The sequence below is a fragment of the Clarias gariepinus genome, chromosome 4 (genome assembly GCF_024256425.1).
Source record: "Clarias gariepinus isolate MV-2021 ecotype Netherlands chromosome 4, CGAR_prim_01v2, whole genome shotgun sequence".
Taxonomy (NCBI): Eukaryota; Metazoa; Chordata; class Actinopteri; order Siluriformes; family Clariidae; genus Clarias; species Clarias gariepinus.
In genome coordinates this window covers 27,009,718-27,028,597 of record NC_071103.1, presented here as the reverse complement: position 1 = coordinate 27,028,597, position 18,880 = coordinate 27,009,718, and positions in this window count along the sequence as shown.

The window sequence follows — 18,880 nt, the reverse complement described above, 5'->3', positions numbered from 1 at the left end:
ATAAATATCAGGCTACATTATGATGCAGGATTCAAGGAGCTTGGATAGGAAAAATAAATGCCTATTTGGTTACCTGGTTACCTTTTTCCTCTTTTACTGTTAGTTCTTCCTTACAACAAAATCGTGCAACTGCATTACCCTAATTGCTATAAAAAAAGTAACTAATGGGTAAAATAAGTTTTTTCATAGGTTAGTTATAACGGATATTTAAAATTAATTATTCCCACAATGTCGCAATCTATTGTTGCACTATTCTTTTATTTATAGTGTTTGTGTGAAACCTTTCCACTTTAACAAAGTTCATTTTAACACCTAGTTGTATGGCTGTTGCTGAAATGCCTGAGTGTGACTTGTCTGGTACAGATTCTTCCCATTCAATGATTTTCAAAGAAATCCACTCACGCTTGCTGATCTTTGCCCTGCTCTCTTCCTACTCAAGAGCAAGTAGTATACAGGAGAAAGTGAAGGGCTTGCAATGCTTCGGCAACTTTTCAAGTAAACTATTCATCAAACTCCTACAACTTGCTCTAACATTTCAGAACAACAATAAAAAACTGATATATTGGTAGCCCTTAAAACTGAAAGCTTCTTAGACATAATTGATTTTGCTGTTTTTTTTTTTTTTATTAAACATATATAATTGTGGCTTAGGATTGTGCAGTAGGTTGTGCAGATTGTGCAGTAGAAAGATTCAAGTGTTTTTAGTCTAGTGTGTGTGTTTTAGGTTGGAGGTGGGATATGAAGGAAATACAATACTGTGTTTGTCGTACACTGTAAACTGTCAAATATCTAACTAGATACATGGAATGAATTAATACTGTATTGCTGGCCCAACTTCTTACAGTGGTATTTGTTGAGACAACAGGTAACACTGTGTTCTTGAAAACTTTGGAGACACAGACTGAATAAACAAAAAAATTAAGTTGAGCCAGTAATTTACCCTCATTGAGATGCAGTCCGGTAATTTATAGAACCATCACTCCATTTCACAAATTCTTAAAAATATCAAAGCCTTTTGAATATGAAACAATATGAAATAATAGTAGTATATACTGTCGCCTTATTAATATATTTTACTTTTATCTATAAAAGTTATTCTGTCTTTTCAAGACTCCCTTTGTTTCTTTACCCAGAGCTCTGTTGTTGAGGATTGGGGGGTCAGAGGGGTGACGGATGGCCTTTCGGAGCTACTGAACAAGCATGAACAAGCTCTTGAAGTTGTTGTGGTCCTTGAGGGCCTTGGTGACTACGCAGAATATTAAGGAGTGATGTTTGGTCAGGTCTGTGTTGTTAACATTGAATTTCAAAAGGACTGGATGTACACCTATGAAGCCATCCAAATGATTATTATAGACTTGAAGGGACATACTACTCTCAGACTCACATGTTAAACAATATCTTGTTGCCATAGATCTTTTTTTTGTGTGTCTGAATCATTGGAGGAAAAGTCTTCAAAAGTCAAATATTTGCCAGTTTTTAAAAATAGTTATGATATTGTAATGTAAAAGAATCAGTAAGACAATACTCATAAGCATCTTGTCTTCCCCAGGTATTTTACTGACCTTTAAGCAGAATAGAATGTGTATAGTCCTGTTTTATGTAGATCCCAGTTTTAACTTTGACTAGTTATGATGTTTTTTAAGTAATGTTTATGTGTTTTATTGTAATTGTATTGTAATTGTTGGGGTTTTGTTAGACCAACTTGTTTTTATAGAAAAACAATCACTTAAAGGAACTACATTAGTGGGCTACAGTGGGAGACAACTTACATTACAGTACCTTTTTAACTAGATGAAAAGATGGGAAGTCAACCCTAGAGAAATATGATGAATTGTGCCCACAACCAATAATACTTGAACTGGCTTAAATATCTGAATTACAAGTTGAGTCAACTTAAGGTTTAAACCGAGTTCATGTTATCAACTAAACAGCAATGTAAAATATTTTGTTTGGCCAGCAAATTTCTCTAAAAGATGAGTAAACGAAGAAATGTTGTGCAACTTGTTACCAGTTTGCACAACAGCTTGTTGTTTTCTTTGCAGTGTAAAAACTTTCCTATGATTTTTTAAACTACTATATTATTGAGTAAGTATAAAATAATTTCATATTTAAACATAAGTATTCCACAAAATAATAATAATAATAATAATAATAATAAAATTGTATGCCTGAAAAAAAAAAAGCAGCAAATTATTTAAGCGAGAAATAATTAAAAAACCCTGGGATCTGCATGCAAAACACAACAGTCAGGAGTCCTCAGAAGAATTGTGGGTGGTTCTGCAGGAAGCACAGTAAAACTTTGTAGCTGATTTTCTAAAACAACTGTACAAATTGGATGTGAGACTGAGGAATCCTCAAAGCATCGTCACACAATATCCTGACTTTGTTTCATTAATTACTGTTACAGTTTTTTTCCCATGCTCTAAAGCATTTATTTGCATGTGCTTTACAAGACTTTCACATGGAACTGTATGTACAGTACGAATCAATTGGTATTTACAATAAGTGCAAAATCATTTTCAAAAGTGGCACGGCCTAATAAAAGAAATGCATTTAGAAGGTGATTTACTGTTCTTTATTGGTGTTTTTAAGGCTTTATGAATAAATTTCAAGCCAGAAGTTTTTTTTAATTTCAACACCAAAAAAAAAGACCAGCTTGTGAAAGTTTAAGTTAATTAAAGTAAAAGGTAGTCAGAAAAAAAAATCTGTAAAAAAAAAAATCAAAGAGAAAATATCTGGGATTCCCTGACAGAAAATATCTGGAATTCCCTGCAAATGAGCCAGGCTGTATTCTCAACCTTGGCCAATCACCACACACCTCTCAGCTCATGGAAATGAGTTAAATTTTTTCACATTATAGGCAAACCTATATTGACATTTAGAGAAATTAATGTTTAGAGAAGACATCAAAGCAAAGAGGAGTTCTTGGGAGGCGAGCGTTTCACATGTGAAGCAGGCTGTCTAATAATCGATCCGATGTACTGAGAAAACATCTTACCCTGAAGGTATCCGAGCACTAGTGAAACACTGGGCTAAGTGCATTAGTGTAACAGGAGATTATATAAAGAAATAAACATAGTTTTTACTCTTATAACTGTGTCCTGTTTTTCTGCACAATCAAAAGTCCCGGTTTAAAATAAAAGCTCCTTGTAAAATGTAAACATGGTATTAGAAGGTGTATTTCTGTAAGATCGTGTCATATTTTAATCATACACAGCTGTATATGCTGAATGGATGCCATTATTTATCCTGGCATTCCTATACAGTTCTACACATGTTGCAGGCAGGGGCATGGTGTGTCAGCCAATCAGAACAAAGGCCACTTACAGATGGGTTTTAAAGGCACAGGAAACATACTATTCTATTCGATATTAATATAGATATTAGATATTCATAGGGAATAAGGTAGATATTAGATATTTATAGGGAATGAACAGAGTTCACCATGTAAAATGAGTTACAACTTGTTTTGTATGATTTAGATCTGCAATAAGGGCCAATTAAAGATGTCGAAGAGAGCTGCCAGCTACACACTCATCGGATCCGCATGCTATACTAAAATACTGTTGAATATGGTCATGGCTAGCAATGCATCTACTGTATGTAGTAACGTCATTGTGCTGCCATAAGCAGTGACTTGTATGTGCTCATCAGTAACAAACAAAGCTGATTTTTTTACTTATTTCCTCAGAATCAAATGGAGTGTTTCATTTTCAAGTCTGTCTTGAGTCTGACATACTTCCATACCACAGTCACGCAAACCAAACCACACTTTACATAATGCTCTGATGGAAACCTGGCAGTGCACGGCTCTCTGTAATTTACATAAACCTTGTGTGGAAGAAAAAGAGCATAGCCTTGCAGTGACTCATGGACTTGAGAGTGTCATCTGACTGGGCCTCACGTTTTTGAAGAGCTTTGGGTTTCAGTGTCAAGCTGCTTCAGACTATCAATAAATCAATCCAAAGCTTTATTTGAAATGGGGAATCCACAGTGCTAAAGATCATAAATTAGAGATAATCCAGATCTAGCGTTCTGACTCTGAGATTTAGGGTTCTCTTTCACAATTCCAACAGCTCACCCCGAGCTTTCACTCCAACACATTATTGACATATTTGCTTTACTGATGTTGTCACACATGCACAATGTCCTTAAGTATACCCAAATACTGAAAAGCAAGACCTGTGTCATGAAACTGTGTGCATTGTCATTTTTTTACTGGATAATTGTTTTTTTATTAAATCAGCAATATGCATCCAGAAAAGTAGAGGTGTGATCCCTGGGCATTGCATTTACATTTAGGCATTTGGCAGACGCCCTTATCCAGAGCAACTTACATTTTTATCTCATTATACATCTGAGCAGTTGAGGGTTAAGGGCCTTGCTCAAGGGCCCAACAGTGGCAACTTGGTGGTTGTGGGGTTTGAACCTGGGATCTTCCGAACCGTAGTCCAATGCCTTAACCACTAAGCTACCCCTGGCACTTCCCATTATTCCTAATTTCTCACTCACGTTGACATTTAGCACAACAAAAGGTTTGGTCTCAGACAGTAGTACAGGTTCGTTCTTGCAGAGTGACTTCATAAGACCGCTGTGGTCCTGATGAGGTTTAACCACTGTGTCACCGAGTGATACACTTTCATTAAGCCATGACCTCTCTATTCCTCCACAATGCTGTGTTAATGAATGTTCAACTTCTACCACAGTCAAACAGTACTACTACTGTACTAGTGTAGGAATCTTTCAACATGATATCAAAGCAGACGTGTCCTCAAGCAGACACAGCATTATCCTGTCAGTCATCTGACTCATAGTTGCTCTCTCAGCTGACAAACACCTAAAACAAATAAAACAAAAAAATCATTATTTATACAGCAATTACCTCTAATGTAATCCAGTATAGATCAGCATTACGTTTATAATCCTGTACACAGACTTTAAAAGTTGCATCCCTGTCATTTAAAATATATATTTAAAAAAAAAAAAATAGGCCAGACAAAGAAATGTAACAGAAACCAACCAGTATTTTATGGGACAGCACAGTGGCACACAAAGTGGACTTGTTGCCTCACAGCTCAAAGTTCGGGAGTTCAATCCTTAGCTCATGTTACTGTCTGTGTGGAGTTTTGCATGCTCACACTGTGTTCACGTTGGTTTTCTCCAGGTTCTCAGGTTTCCTCTGACAGACTAAAAGAAAAAAAAATCCTGGCAGTAAGTTGACTAAGTACAGTTAATTGCCACTTGTTTTGAATGTGTGTGTGTGTGTGCGTGCGTGTGTGTGTGCGTGTGTGTGCTCTGTGGTGGACTGGCCTCCCATCCAACCTGAATTCCTGCTTCATATCCAATGTTCCTTTGGTAGGCTCAGAATCCAGTGCAAGCCTGACCATGATAAAGTGATTACTGATTTTAAATGAATTAATGATAAAGTATTTGAATGTGTTATGTCCAGCAGAATTTTTATCATCATAATCATCATCATCATCAACATCATCATAAACAATACCAATATGAACAGCAATGACAACCACAAAAATAGTCATATATTGCATATTTGTACTAATAGCTAAAATAATACATATGTACAATACAAAATTAAAAAATGCTAAATAAGATGTAAAGATATCTTATAATAACTGATATTTCCCTTACATGCTTTTTGGGTTATCGTCTGCTTAAGCCAATTACTTTTTTTTGTTTGTTTTGTTATAACTTTCTGCAAATCAGGTCTGGATACAGAAGGGTGATATTTAAGACATTTTTATACGATTGCTTTATGTGTATATTATTCCTAATGCCTTAAACTGTTGTATTTTCAGATTTAAAGTTTTAAAATATTAACATTTCTGAGTTTTATTCATCATTAGAAATTAGAAGTTGCATTTCTTACTTCCACCACAAGATGTCACTCTTCCCTAGCTGTTCTCTAATCAGTTACCAAACGTTCTGGCATAACACTACTACACTGAGCTTGCAGATGGTCCACTTACTGTTCACACAGATATGACTATATGATGTAAATTATTCACAATCCCCTGTAGCTGTGAAAAGTGCATTCTTTCCAACTGAACTACCTGAGAGGAGTTTTTTCTACGAGCTGATCATACTTATTATTATTTCCTAACGTCATTCTTTTTTTCTAAAAACTTTCATAAATCTTTAGAAACAATGACAAAACAAACTTTTTTGACACTGCATGAGTGGAAAGAGCTGTGATTGAGTGCTTTAATTCTCATTGCTTTCATTAGACAAATACTGTCAATTAAATGATTAATATTGATGAGTTAATCAGTTCAGGTATATACAGTAATACCTATAGCGCCACTACCTGCTTCTGTATCTGTTGCTGTGTTGCTGTTGTTCAATGAGTAGTACACATCAATGTTTTAGTCCCTCTCACAGTTATTATGTATCTTTCTAGTTGCCCACATACTTTCTTATGTATTTATTTTATTTCCTAAAATATAAATTAACTACTAACAGTGAGTGCCCTAAAGTTTTTTATTTATTCACTCACTTACTCCTTAATCGTCTATACCGCTTTATTTAGGGTTTGGGTGAGGGTTGGCTGGAGCCTATCCCAGGGAATCAGACATGGCCAGGAATCAAATCCGGACCCTGGAGGTGCAAGGCGACAGTGCTAACCACTACACCACCATGCCACTTTAAATGTGGCTAACATTTTAAATGTTAAATGATTTTTTAATCAGAACTTTTTCTCGGTTCCCAGTCATAATGCATTCATTGGTCGCCACAAAAGATCCTTAATAAAATGCAATGTTAATCCTCATGTCAAAAAACAATAAACAAGAACATTATTCATAAAGCAGTACTGTATTTGTTTATTAATGATACACAGGATCAATGTTTCTTAATAGCTTTTTGATTATCTCAGTCTTATTTCTCTCCTGTAGCCCCTGCATATTTTTCTTAACATATCTAGTTTAATTCTGACAGACAGTTTGGCAGTTCTTGCCTATTTTTTTTTTTTTTGACATACTGTAGCTGTAATAAATCTGCCAGACAAATACTGATGTTGAAATCAGGTTTAGAGTCAGACATGATTTTCTTTATTTATTATTATTTATTTATTTTTAGATTACTAGTGAATGAACGTGCACATGCAAGGGTTTTGCACTCAGTTACACAAGCAAGTCTCTTCAGAGTTAAAGCAAACATTAAAGTTGCATTTTCATAATTAGCATGTGACCTCCGCTAACGTCCAATATTATTTGATAATTAATTATTGAATTGGTGTCAGGGACACGATCTTGATATTTCACTTCGTCCTTGGTCTTGACATTTCATTTTCACTTTAGTTAATGGTTCCATAAATTACATATAATGCCATTTGACTGCCTGCTGATAGTGGTGCCAGTGGGACGTAGCCCTTGGTTCATCGTTTGCTCATCAGTTCACTCTGCTCAATCAGATCAGGTTCCTAAGCATCAACTTTCATGCTGTTACTGCCTTAAACACTGTTATGTCTGTAAACTTTTCGATCATTGAACAGCTGTGTCATGCAGCTGTGTACTGCATATAATTGCAAAGAAAAAGCTTTATCTCTTTGTTATTAAATAGAAGTCTATTAGAAATACAATACAATGCTTATATCAGTATACAGTACGCCAATCACCCAGGTGAACTGAACAGCACTGATTATCAATTAACACAGGCAAAAACCGTGCAAAGAAAACTCATCTACTATATGCCTTTAGAAGCATATATATACATATGGGTTGTCCATTCTGATCCCACAGAAAAGATAATGTTCAATGTTCAATAACTGTAGATACATTGCTGAACAAGTCAATAACCATGATAGAAAGCCACCAGAACACCCAGTGCACCTCAGCATACCATGCTCCAGGCTTCAAGGTTGTTGATCTGGCCTTCCAATTCCCCAGATCTTGATCTGACCAAGCACCCATGGAATGTGCCGAACAAACAAGTGTATTTCATGGATGTCCCACCCCACAACTCACAGCACCCAAAGGATTAACAGATGATTAACATCCGGGTGCCAGACACCACTTGTGGAGTCATGCCCCAAGGGCATGTGGGGCACAAGGGGAAACCAAAACTGTTGTAGATTGTTATAATGTTAAAGTTTTTTTTTTTATTTCATGGCTGATTGATGATACAGTATATATCTGTTCCTGTTTTGACCTACAAATATTCTTATCTGAACTTAAACCTGAAAAGGACATGACCAAAAATTGGAAGATTTCTTTTCCCCCTGTATTGTTTTTATGGCCATAGAGTAAGTGAAAAAGGTAGGAACTCCAGCACAGTCAACATGCTTTGTGAATTTTGCCTCTAACAGCTCCTTAACCTATTTTAAATAAACATTTTTTTTTTATATAAATATACAATTTATGTATTGAATATCTATATTCAGAGCTTTTTTCTGTGCTCCATGGTCCAGTTCTGATATTCAGGTTCCATTATAGGGAAGAAACAGGGCACTCTCGGCATTGCCTATGCAGTCCCATACACAGCAAGATATGATATATTGTGTGTTCTAACACCTTTCCTTCATAGGCAGCATTAATCCTTTCAACAATTTGTGCCACAATTTGGCCTGTATCAAAGATTGACCTGCTTCCATCACATTAACTTCAAGAACTAACTGTTCATTTGCTGCCTAATATATCATGCCCTTGAAAAGTGCCACTGTAATGAGATACATGTTTTACGTGTAGGCGAATACATATTAGGGCTGATTGGTGTATAGATTTCAAATAAAGTATTCATATTCAAATATATTCATAAGGTCTGTAGTATCATAGAGCCAAAGGACAAGCAAAGTTTATTATAATTTATAGTCAATAAAGCTCAGTGGTTGTTGCCTCTTAGAGAGAAGTGAAATTTCCCAAGCTCAGGTGATTAGACGCAGGGTACTGGCACAAGGACAACAGCATGGTGAGTAAAAAGTATATTTGATTTCCAACCACACTGTTTCCCCTCTCCATCCTCTAGAGATATGACCCACATGAGGTAACTGTGTATCTTATCCAAGACTCCTGGTTATCCAGAATGGAATCCTGTTCTTCCCATTCTTTATGTGAAGTAATAATTCAGTGCACCACAACACACACATGTCCTTGTATACTCCCATATACACACATTGTTAAATTAAGCGTTCCCTTTTCAGAAAGCCCATCTGCTGCCTGGATCCTGTACTCTTCCACATGGGAAATTAAGGCCATAAAGCACATGTCTGTGAGGCACGGAAGATGAGATACAGTAGCACTCCTGGGTCGAACTGCCATAACTCTTTAGACAAGCATTTACTTTCGGATTCTCTTGCATTGGCATGCTTCCCTGCCCTTGTTTTCGTTCGGTGGACGAGTGTGGATGATGCCACAGTCGGGCTGTCATCTTTCAGAGTTGTTTTACAGCCGTAGCTCTTTTGCCAGTCCTGTCTGGTCCCAGTGCGCAGTAAACACTTCCCAGGGAAGGAGGAGTATCGGAAGCTCATAACCATAAATACACTCCGAAAACTCATGCTGTTGCGTTTCTCATCAGTGCACGTGTGGTTTAAGTTGAGAGACAGAGAAGTTATTGTGTGTTACAGGTGAAGGAGTGCATGGAAAAAACATTGAAGTTTTTAAGATTTGTGTTATTTAACATCATCTAAAGTTGGGTCCTTTGGAAATGGCTTTTTCCCTGCACATATAAAACAGGCGCAAAAAAAAAAAAACTGGCAAAAATTACTAATAAAATTGAGGAAATAATTATTGCAATGAAAGCTGTGACTGCGTAAGTGTTAGACATCTGTTCCAACCACTCAGCATTCTGCATCACCAGTATACTAATCACCGGCCTGATCGTCTGTCATCATCTGCACCTGTTTCTCACTTCAAGTTAGATGTTTTTTTTTTTAATGCTGGAATGATTTATAGGTCGCCGTGTGGCTTAACAAACAAAAACATTCCTCTGAAACTGTCAGATACAGGGACTGGACTGGAAATAAGGGCCAGAACTTGCCAAGAGTGGGAGCCAAAAAGGAAGCCTGGAGAACTATTCCTTGTGAATACATAAAAAACTCTTTGGATGCAAAAATATGAAGAAATTCGGGTTGGCTCGGGGCTCTCGCTCAGTACTGTATACAAACAGTTTTGATTTTTCAAGCATTCTTCAGGGACGCTATTCTGTGTGTTCATGCCTGACCCTGTATGTCAGAGGGTTTTTGACGTTGGTTGACACCTCCTTCGAACCATTAAACCAGATTCCTCCCAGAGAAGCTTGAGTGAAGGTTGTGTGACAGGTCAGGCCATTCGAATACACTCAGCACTACCTCCTTCCTCTACAAATATTGCTTGCACACCACTGAGGCATGAGGTCATCCATGCTCAAACATTTCTTGGAAAAGTGTGCAAAAAAGAGGCGAGATGTCCTTATTACTGACATTTACAACTGTTTGTTCCTTTGTGTTAAAATCAACATTCCCATTTTGTTTGTCATCACATATATCCATTATAGCACAAGTCGTCTCGGTCCCGGCTGAAATGGGAAACTCAAACATGATCCGCTTAAAGCTGATGTGTGGAATGTTATTTGCAGTGATGCTCCGAAGGCCAGAGATAAACGAAGCTTGCTTGGTTAATGCATCCCTTCCTCAGCCGCGGCTCAGAATGCTGTGTGGCATGTTTGACTTCGGAGGTGAAACGAGAAACATCGGCTGTCAGACATGAGCCAGATAGAGGGGCTACGGCAATCAAGGAAACTTAGTCCAGCGTTAGGCAAGACTTCAATAAAATACCTCCTGCCTGCTTTTAAAAGCATTAGTCCAAGGCAAATTAAAAAGTAGGGTGCAATTAAAAGAAATCACTGTGTAAATGTTAGCATGTGGAAGTTTTCCTTTCCTTTTTTCAAAGTTAAGAAAGGGCCTGGGGGCTGGGTCGTGCAGCTGCTGAATATTACTACGTACATCTGGTTTTGATAAGCCACCATTATTATCAAAATCATAAAAGTGTAATGTGGTCGCCTCTTGTACATATAGATGTTAGAAACCTAGTACACACAAAGTTCATCTATTCACTACCATATGAATGAATAAAAGAGATGAAGTCACTGAAATGTCTGATATTCACAGACGTTTCGAGTTGTTCTTTACTACCCATTAGCAGATGCTTGATTTGTAATTCCCATTAACGACAATCTGTTAAAAGAAGATGTTTTCAGTAGTGCTTTTTAAAAGCTGTTCTAATATGATACTGTGTGTGTAGTGTGTTGAGCTCACAGTAGAATTGAAAATGCGTGGGGCTAGAGGGGCAGAAATGATAGTCAATAAACATATTATTTACACAGTGTGCTCTGTAAATTAATCCCGAAATGAATATTCTGTTCTTATATGTGATGTTGTATATGTTTAATAATTTATCGCCATACTATACACCATGATATAATGCGGATAATTTCTTTTTTTGCTGAGTATATATATATGTGTGTGTGTGTGTGTGTGTGTATGTATATATACTCAGCAAAAAAAGAAACGTCTTCTGACTTTCAACTGTTTTTACTTTCAGTAAACTTAATGTGTAAATATTTGTATGAACACTAAAAGAGTCAACACCATAAGACATAAACTAAAAATGTTTCACAATGTGTCCCTGAATGAAGGGAGGCTCAAAATCAAAAGTACCAGTCAGTATCTGGTGTGGCCACCAGCTGCTTGAAGTACTGCAGTGCATCTCCTCCTCATGGACTGCCTATTGCGGACAGTCTGAGCACTGATGGAGGGATTGTGTGTTCCTGGTGTGACTCGAGCAGTTGTTGTGGCCATCCTGTACCTGTCACGCAGGTGTGATATTCGGATCTACCGATCCTGTGCAGGTGTTGTTACACGTGGTCTTTAACTGCAAGGATGATCAGCTGTCCTTCCTGTCTCCCTGTAGCGCTGTCTTAGGCGTCTCACAGTGCGGACATGGCGATTTAGCCACATCAGCAGTCCTTATGCCTCCCTGCAGCATGCCTAATGCACGTTCACGCAGATGAGCAGGGACCCTGGGCATCATCTTTGGGTGTTTTTCACAGTCGGTAGACAAGTCTCTTTAGTGTCCTGTGTTTTTAGAACTGTGACCTTAAATGCCTACTTTCTGTAAGCTGTTAAGGTCTTAATGACCATTCCACAGGTGCATGTTAATTAATTGATTATGGTTAATTGAACATGCATGGAAAACATTATTTAAACCCTGTACAATGAAGATCTGTAAAGTTATTTGGATTTTTACATCATTATTGTTGAAACACACAATCCTGAAAAAGGGACGTTTTTTTTTGCTAAGTATATATATATATATATATATATATATATATATACACTATATATAATAATATCCACAGTCTGGCTGACTGAATTTATTTGAATTATCTTTTAGAAAAGTCAAATACACTTCTTCATCAGCCATGAATCTTTGTCCTCATAAGGCTGCTTTCAGGAGAACAATCAGGTGAAGTTTTTGCAGAGTGTCGACTGTGTGGGCAGAAGTGTGCAGAGGCGAATTGTCATCCAAGATCACAACGCGCTTGGATAACAGTCCTCTGTGTTTAATCTGAAGATTAGGCTTCAGCTCTTCAGTAAGCATCTCACTGTAATGAGCACGGTTGGTTGTTAAACCTTTTTCCTAAATATGTTCCAATACTGACTCTTGAGAATCGCAGAAAACTGACTTTTGAACTTTTCCTTGGTCTGTGATTGAGGATGTTTCCGTTCCATATACTCTGCCTTCTTCTCTCAGTCTTGTTGTGATGTGACGCTTCTTCTTATGCTCTTCTGTGAGTTGTTTCGACGCCAGGTACACCCTCAGACCACAAAAAACACTAATCACGGCACGCTGGCCTTCTTTAGTGCAAATCACAAGTGGGGCATCTATTTTTGCTTCAACTGCAATTATAAATGAACTGATGTAACACATTTACACCTGCACAGCAGTGACTGGGGAGACAGTAGCCTTGAGCAGAAAGCACTGATAAAACGGTGCGGCCGAGAAGTTTAAATATAACCAGAGTGCAGATCGTTTTTGACACACATACTGTACACACTCACTGATTAGCCATAATATTAACACTGTAACATTGATTACTAATTATATACCAGTAAACCGAGGACAAGATCATATATTTGTTTGTTTGTTTGTTTGTTTGTTTGTTTGTTTGTTTGTTTTCTTGTAAACCAATTGCATCTGCAAAACTAAACTAATTATGATGATTTAAAGTTGGGAACCTCCTGGGCCTCAAGTTAAAGAGTTCCAAGAAGTGAAGAAACAACATACATCTTTGAATATGTATATTTAGATAGCAGGGCTCATCACTAGTTTTAGATAACCTGGTAACATTTTTTTAAATCTCTGATTATCCTTCTGCTCACGCCGTGCTGTTTGCGGTGACAGATGTCGCTTCATATCAAATGAGCTATGGGCTGTTGGCTTTCCACACACAGAAAATGAAAACGTCTGGCCAGACCCATGTTTCCCCCTGCAGTACAGTGGATATTTCCAAACTGTCAGAAGGGTGAAGTCTGGGTTTTCTGAATGTCCTCCTGGCAGAGCACTTCAAACCCCCATGCGGTGGCTCGTGCGTTCCTCATGGGTCACGAGCCAGTGCGACTTGCACCACTGGCTCACTTTTCACTCAGCAGCGCTCATTCATTTACTGAGACCTGACACTTCTGCTGAGCCTATAACGCAAAGGCCTTTTTCAGCTGAGAAAATATATCATTAACCATTTACAGTGTAATACTTGCCACATTACGTTATGAAATTGGGTGTAAAGTCGTTGAAATGCATGCAGTTTTAAGAGTGGTTCGCTTTCTAGAGGAGTCATCAGTGAGTGGAGAAAATGATATAATGCGCGCGTACACACACACACACACACACACACCCTGGACTTCTTATAACATGCCTGAGAAATGAAACGGCCAGTTCAAATCAAACGGTACAGTGATGATCCCATTTTGCTTACAACCATTGTATAGATTACAATAAACAGAATCCAAAGACGTTTTTAACTTGGCCAGCTTTGGAGCTTTGATGACTAAAAGATGTCTGATATCCATTGCTCTCTCATTACGCTTTAAGTGAAGGGCATTTCTGAGGTGATGAGAAGCACTTTGAAGAGATTTTCACTTCACAAACATTTTTACAGCTCTGACAGTCTGTAACCTACGAGGCTATGGTTCACAGTTTACTTCCTTAACAACCACCTCAGCGTGCCACATGAGACAGCCAAATATAACTGCTTCCCTTCCAAAATCGCCAGAAAGAGATCTGCATTCTGCTTCTGGTTTGGTCGTTAGGATTAATTAACCAGCACAGGACACAGTCAATGCAAATTACAGAGCAACATAATCTTCAGTAGGAGATCGGATACGTACAGATGGTGACCGTCATGTGTCCGAGGGAACTATTACATGTTTGTAATGTCAACATGCCAGGCAATCTGCCCAATCTGCCCAGCAGTCCGAATCGGGCAACAGTTGGCAACACTGCCCAATATTGAATGAGCGGCATTCATGTGGTAACAATTTGGTTTGCCTACAACCAATGGTGGCTAAATTCCTGACCCCCTCATTGCCCCTCATATTCCCTCAGCTCTCCTTTGAGTAACCACATCTATAGCTGAGGTTGGTGGAACGTGAAACGGCAGCCCTGAGCCATTAAAAGGGCCCAAGCAGGTCTATAGAGATTGTAGTTGGTGGCAGAGGCCATACCAATTCCACTAAGTAATGAGCCAGACGTTTCTATGCCACATCAAATCCAAGTCACGCCACCTTCTCTGCCAGCTCATGTTGCCACTAAAGAGAAGTAAAAAGTGAAATTTCTTTGCATGAACAGCACAAGTTGTTTCATTTTCACATATTATTAAGACATATTTTTAATATTAGGATATCTAATCGGCACTTCATTTGCATCTTTATAAGGGGTTATACAGCCATAAAAAAAGGTTCTGAACGGACCCAAAATCCTCATACAAATTTTATAACATCCTTAGATTATAAAACTCCTTTTATAAAAGCAGTTCCACATTTGCTTCCTTAGTTGCAGAGAACTTGTGCCGTTATAGCTCGAGCTCCTTTTTAAATTGCTTCATTACCACACTAAGAGCAAGTCCTTTGACTTGCAGGAGAACGCATCATGCACTTACAAGGTCTCACAATAAAAGTCATGCTCGCTGCAATAAGACCCGCTTTGTTTCCAATACATCCATGGTAAAACATTTATTAGACTAATTACAACAAGCGCCCATTGATTTTTTTCTCCCCCTGTGTTACAGATGCCTTGGCAGAGATCCCATGTCGTGTCACAATGTCGTTTTATTCAGCACCGTGGCAGAGAGTGCAGGGAAGGAGAACAAATTGAGGCAGTATGGTGTAACACATGAAATGAGGGTTCCCCAGGTTTCATACAGGGTTTCGCATTCTGGCATGGAGACGTTCTTTTAGGTCAAAGCACACGTTGAAAGAAAAGATGCAACCATTATGTGATCACTAATTATACTGAGATATCTCAGTCCAACGGACAGTTACTACAGAAAGGTTAATACCCAGGGTAATTTTCTAAATATTACATCGAGGGTCATGTTTACTGTTCCCATTGTCACCCTGATAAGGATAAAGCAATTAGCCTCCTCTTTACCCCTAATAATGTTCAATATTTCAGATTTTCTGAGCAGTTTAAGAACAGTTTAACATATCATAACCCCATGACAGCATAATAGTTTCCTAATTACATTATGTAATGAGGTGTAAAGCAGTTGAAACACATGTTATTTTCATTATTAACTTTATCTGCTTTCTAGAGGGGTCATCAGTGGGTAGAGAAAATGAAATAATGTCTGCATCATCAGTCAGTCTAGTTCTTCTATATGTTACTTAGACAGTCCTGTCAGGCTTTTTTATTTCAAATGATGATAGAGTCCAGACTGCGATGGATTGGCACCCTGTCCAGGGTGTAACCTGCCTCGTGCCCTAAGCCTCCTGGGATAGGCTCCAGGTCCCCACGACCCTGAATACAGGATAAAGCGGTATAGAAGATGAGTGAGTGAGTGAGTGAGTGAGTGAGTAATAGACTCCAGATACGTCTAGACCCTACTGATGGGCCCTGGGAATTTAAGGTGTTAAACACCCAGGAGGCACCAAGTTAGTTATGGAATTGAACATTCTTCTAAAATGCATTGCTGCTTCTTACAATTCTGGTCTCCTCCAGTCGATACTGGCAGATCCCTTTACATTAGAGAATGCTGTTCTTGCGATTTTGCTGCTTTGAGTATGACATATGCCTGCCTATGGTTGTCTCTGTGCCTGTGTGTGGGCCCTTCCCTCTTTAAATCTGCAGGGTTTATAATCCAGTTTTGATTGGAGCCTAAACTCCCCCTGCAGAGACTGGTGCCTCATAGCCGCACTCTCAGACACAAGGGCCTCGAGTGGCGAACTCTCCCGAGAAAGCATTCTCTTTAAGCAGCACAAGAGAGCTGGGCGGGATGCCAGGCCTCACGCCCAGGCACATGCCCACTGTACACCCACAGCCCAGCACTGCCTAAAACCACACAGGGTGATGGCGATGAGTGGCCAGCTTTCTGCTTGCCTATCTCCCATCACAACCATGTGGTTCACTTTATCTCACACAATGAAATCAGTCTGTAATTACAACACTGCTGCTAATGGGGCATTCAGTGCTTCCCTTGAAAGTATACAGTCTGTGAAAACGTCGATGGTGGAGTTTTCAAGCTCAGCACAGGCTGGGAGTCAGAGAAGCCCTGGAGGTTGCTTCGCATTCACTGGTTTGAATAACACACACCGTGCTTCGTGGATCTCTTCCTTAAGGCAGTTAAGGTTGTGCAACTGATTAAGGAAACACAACAGCAGCCCCCCTGCTGAGCCCTGCTTCTGCTCTTCCACACTTCAGCTCTTCGGCAGTTACTCTATCCCACCGCTTAATGACTGCTACCCCAGACGTGTTTAATGTAGAGGCTAATCTCTTTTTCCTCCTTTTCCATTGAAAATCTGCACATCATAAATATCTAACCGTCTCTCCCAGGAGTTGATGGGAACAGTTAGGCTGTCTTAATGGGCTCTATGAGATGTTAGCGAGTGTTATTTACTCCCAACGCCCCATTTATGCCGTAACTATTGAAAAATACAGATGTCTCGCAGACAGACACATACACACACTCACACATAGGCACAGGGGTACACTAAAAGCGTAAACATGCTCTGTAAACACAGGGTAAAGACACGCTGTAGTAAAATGTTTTCGGAATTACAGGCTGACACACAGCTACAGCCACTAATCTAGAGGCCTGTGATAGCAGGTATACAGTCTTAAGGTCTTTAGTCACCCCCATACGCTGCCTTTCATTGCCTGTATACACACTGATGAGAGGAAAGCATTTGTAATGAGGCCACTGAGGCTATGGGCAGTAGGCAGTTGTAGAAAATTGGTCTCCAAATTACCTCACAGAAATTCTGATGATCCTCAGAAAAACAGCACATCTCCATGGAACGGGCTGGAGCAAAACAAGAAACTGCTTTATCTAGACAGCTTTTGAATGGTTATGAAGCCAGTGTACTGTATATACACACAAAACACATCTTTGCCATCATAAATAATAGTCATACTATTGGTTTTTAACAACATTTCTGCATATTTGCTGCAATGAATGCAAGACCAAGATCCTAAGTTTCGGAAAGCACTAGCACAGTGCATCTCATTAGCAGCAGTAGCCTTAAAACAACAAGAAAGAGATATAAATCACTGGGTAAATTTGGTTAAAATGGAGATTTAGGGTTGCATCGAATATGCACTTTTTATTATTTATTCAGGTAACAAATTTAAGACATTCCAATAGATTCATGTTCATTGCATGATTCTGCATATCCCAAGGCCATTGGTGACTCAGTGGTACAGTAGGTTTCTTGCCTGCCATGTAGAACACCCAGGTTCAATTCCCACCTAGTGCCCAAACCCCAACTACTGGAGCACTGCATCTACTCAAGCCCAAGCCCAGATAAAATAGGAAAGGCATCCAGCGTAAAACCTGTGCCAAGTTGTGTCCGGTCCACTGTTGCGACCCCTCAATATAAGCAACTGAAAGACAACAACATAATTCTGCATATGGGGACAAGTGTGACCTCAAACTTTAAGAAAACAAACAAAAAATTATTTAATTCATCCAACTTTAATTTTGAAGTGGATTTTGTTTGGAGCTTCATTAATAATAATAATAATAATAATAATAATAATAATAATAATAGTTATATCTATCCATTGGTCCATTATCTATACCACTTACAGTTTATCCCGGAATTTACCCCACACTGGATGGGATGCCAACCCTTTACAGGGCATAGGCACACACATGCACATATGCTTCAGGCAATTTGGAAACACCACATAGTGTTGGGCGATGGGAGGAAACTGGAGCACCTGGTGGGCAATCAAACTCGGTCAGAACATGCAAGCCCCTAACTCTAGTAAGGTGAAGTGACAGGATGAAAAATGAGTGCAAGAAAGGCTGGATGGTGAGGGTTGGGCTGCCATACCGGAGGTGCATGGAGGTAAACATTCCCAAAGTATGACAGTTTCACTACCTTTCTTTCCCCATGCACCTATTTCCTTCCCTAAAGAGGTATGTTGCATGCCTTGCATGGCACTATACTAACATCTCTCCCCTAAGACTCTTAACCAAGGTCCCTTCTGCCCAGAGCACAAATATGTCCCTTTTCCTCCTCTGGGCCATTTGGGTCAACTATGGAATATATGTTGCCCTTTTGGGTCCTTAGTGGTTCTATTAGATTTAAGAGGAATTCTCTCAGTGTAGTTTAATAAGGACTGGTTTTGATTAATCTTTTCTTGAAACCCTTTGTTATGCAGCTACT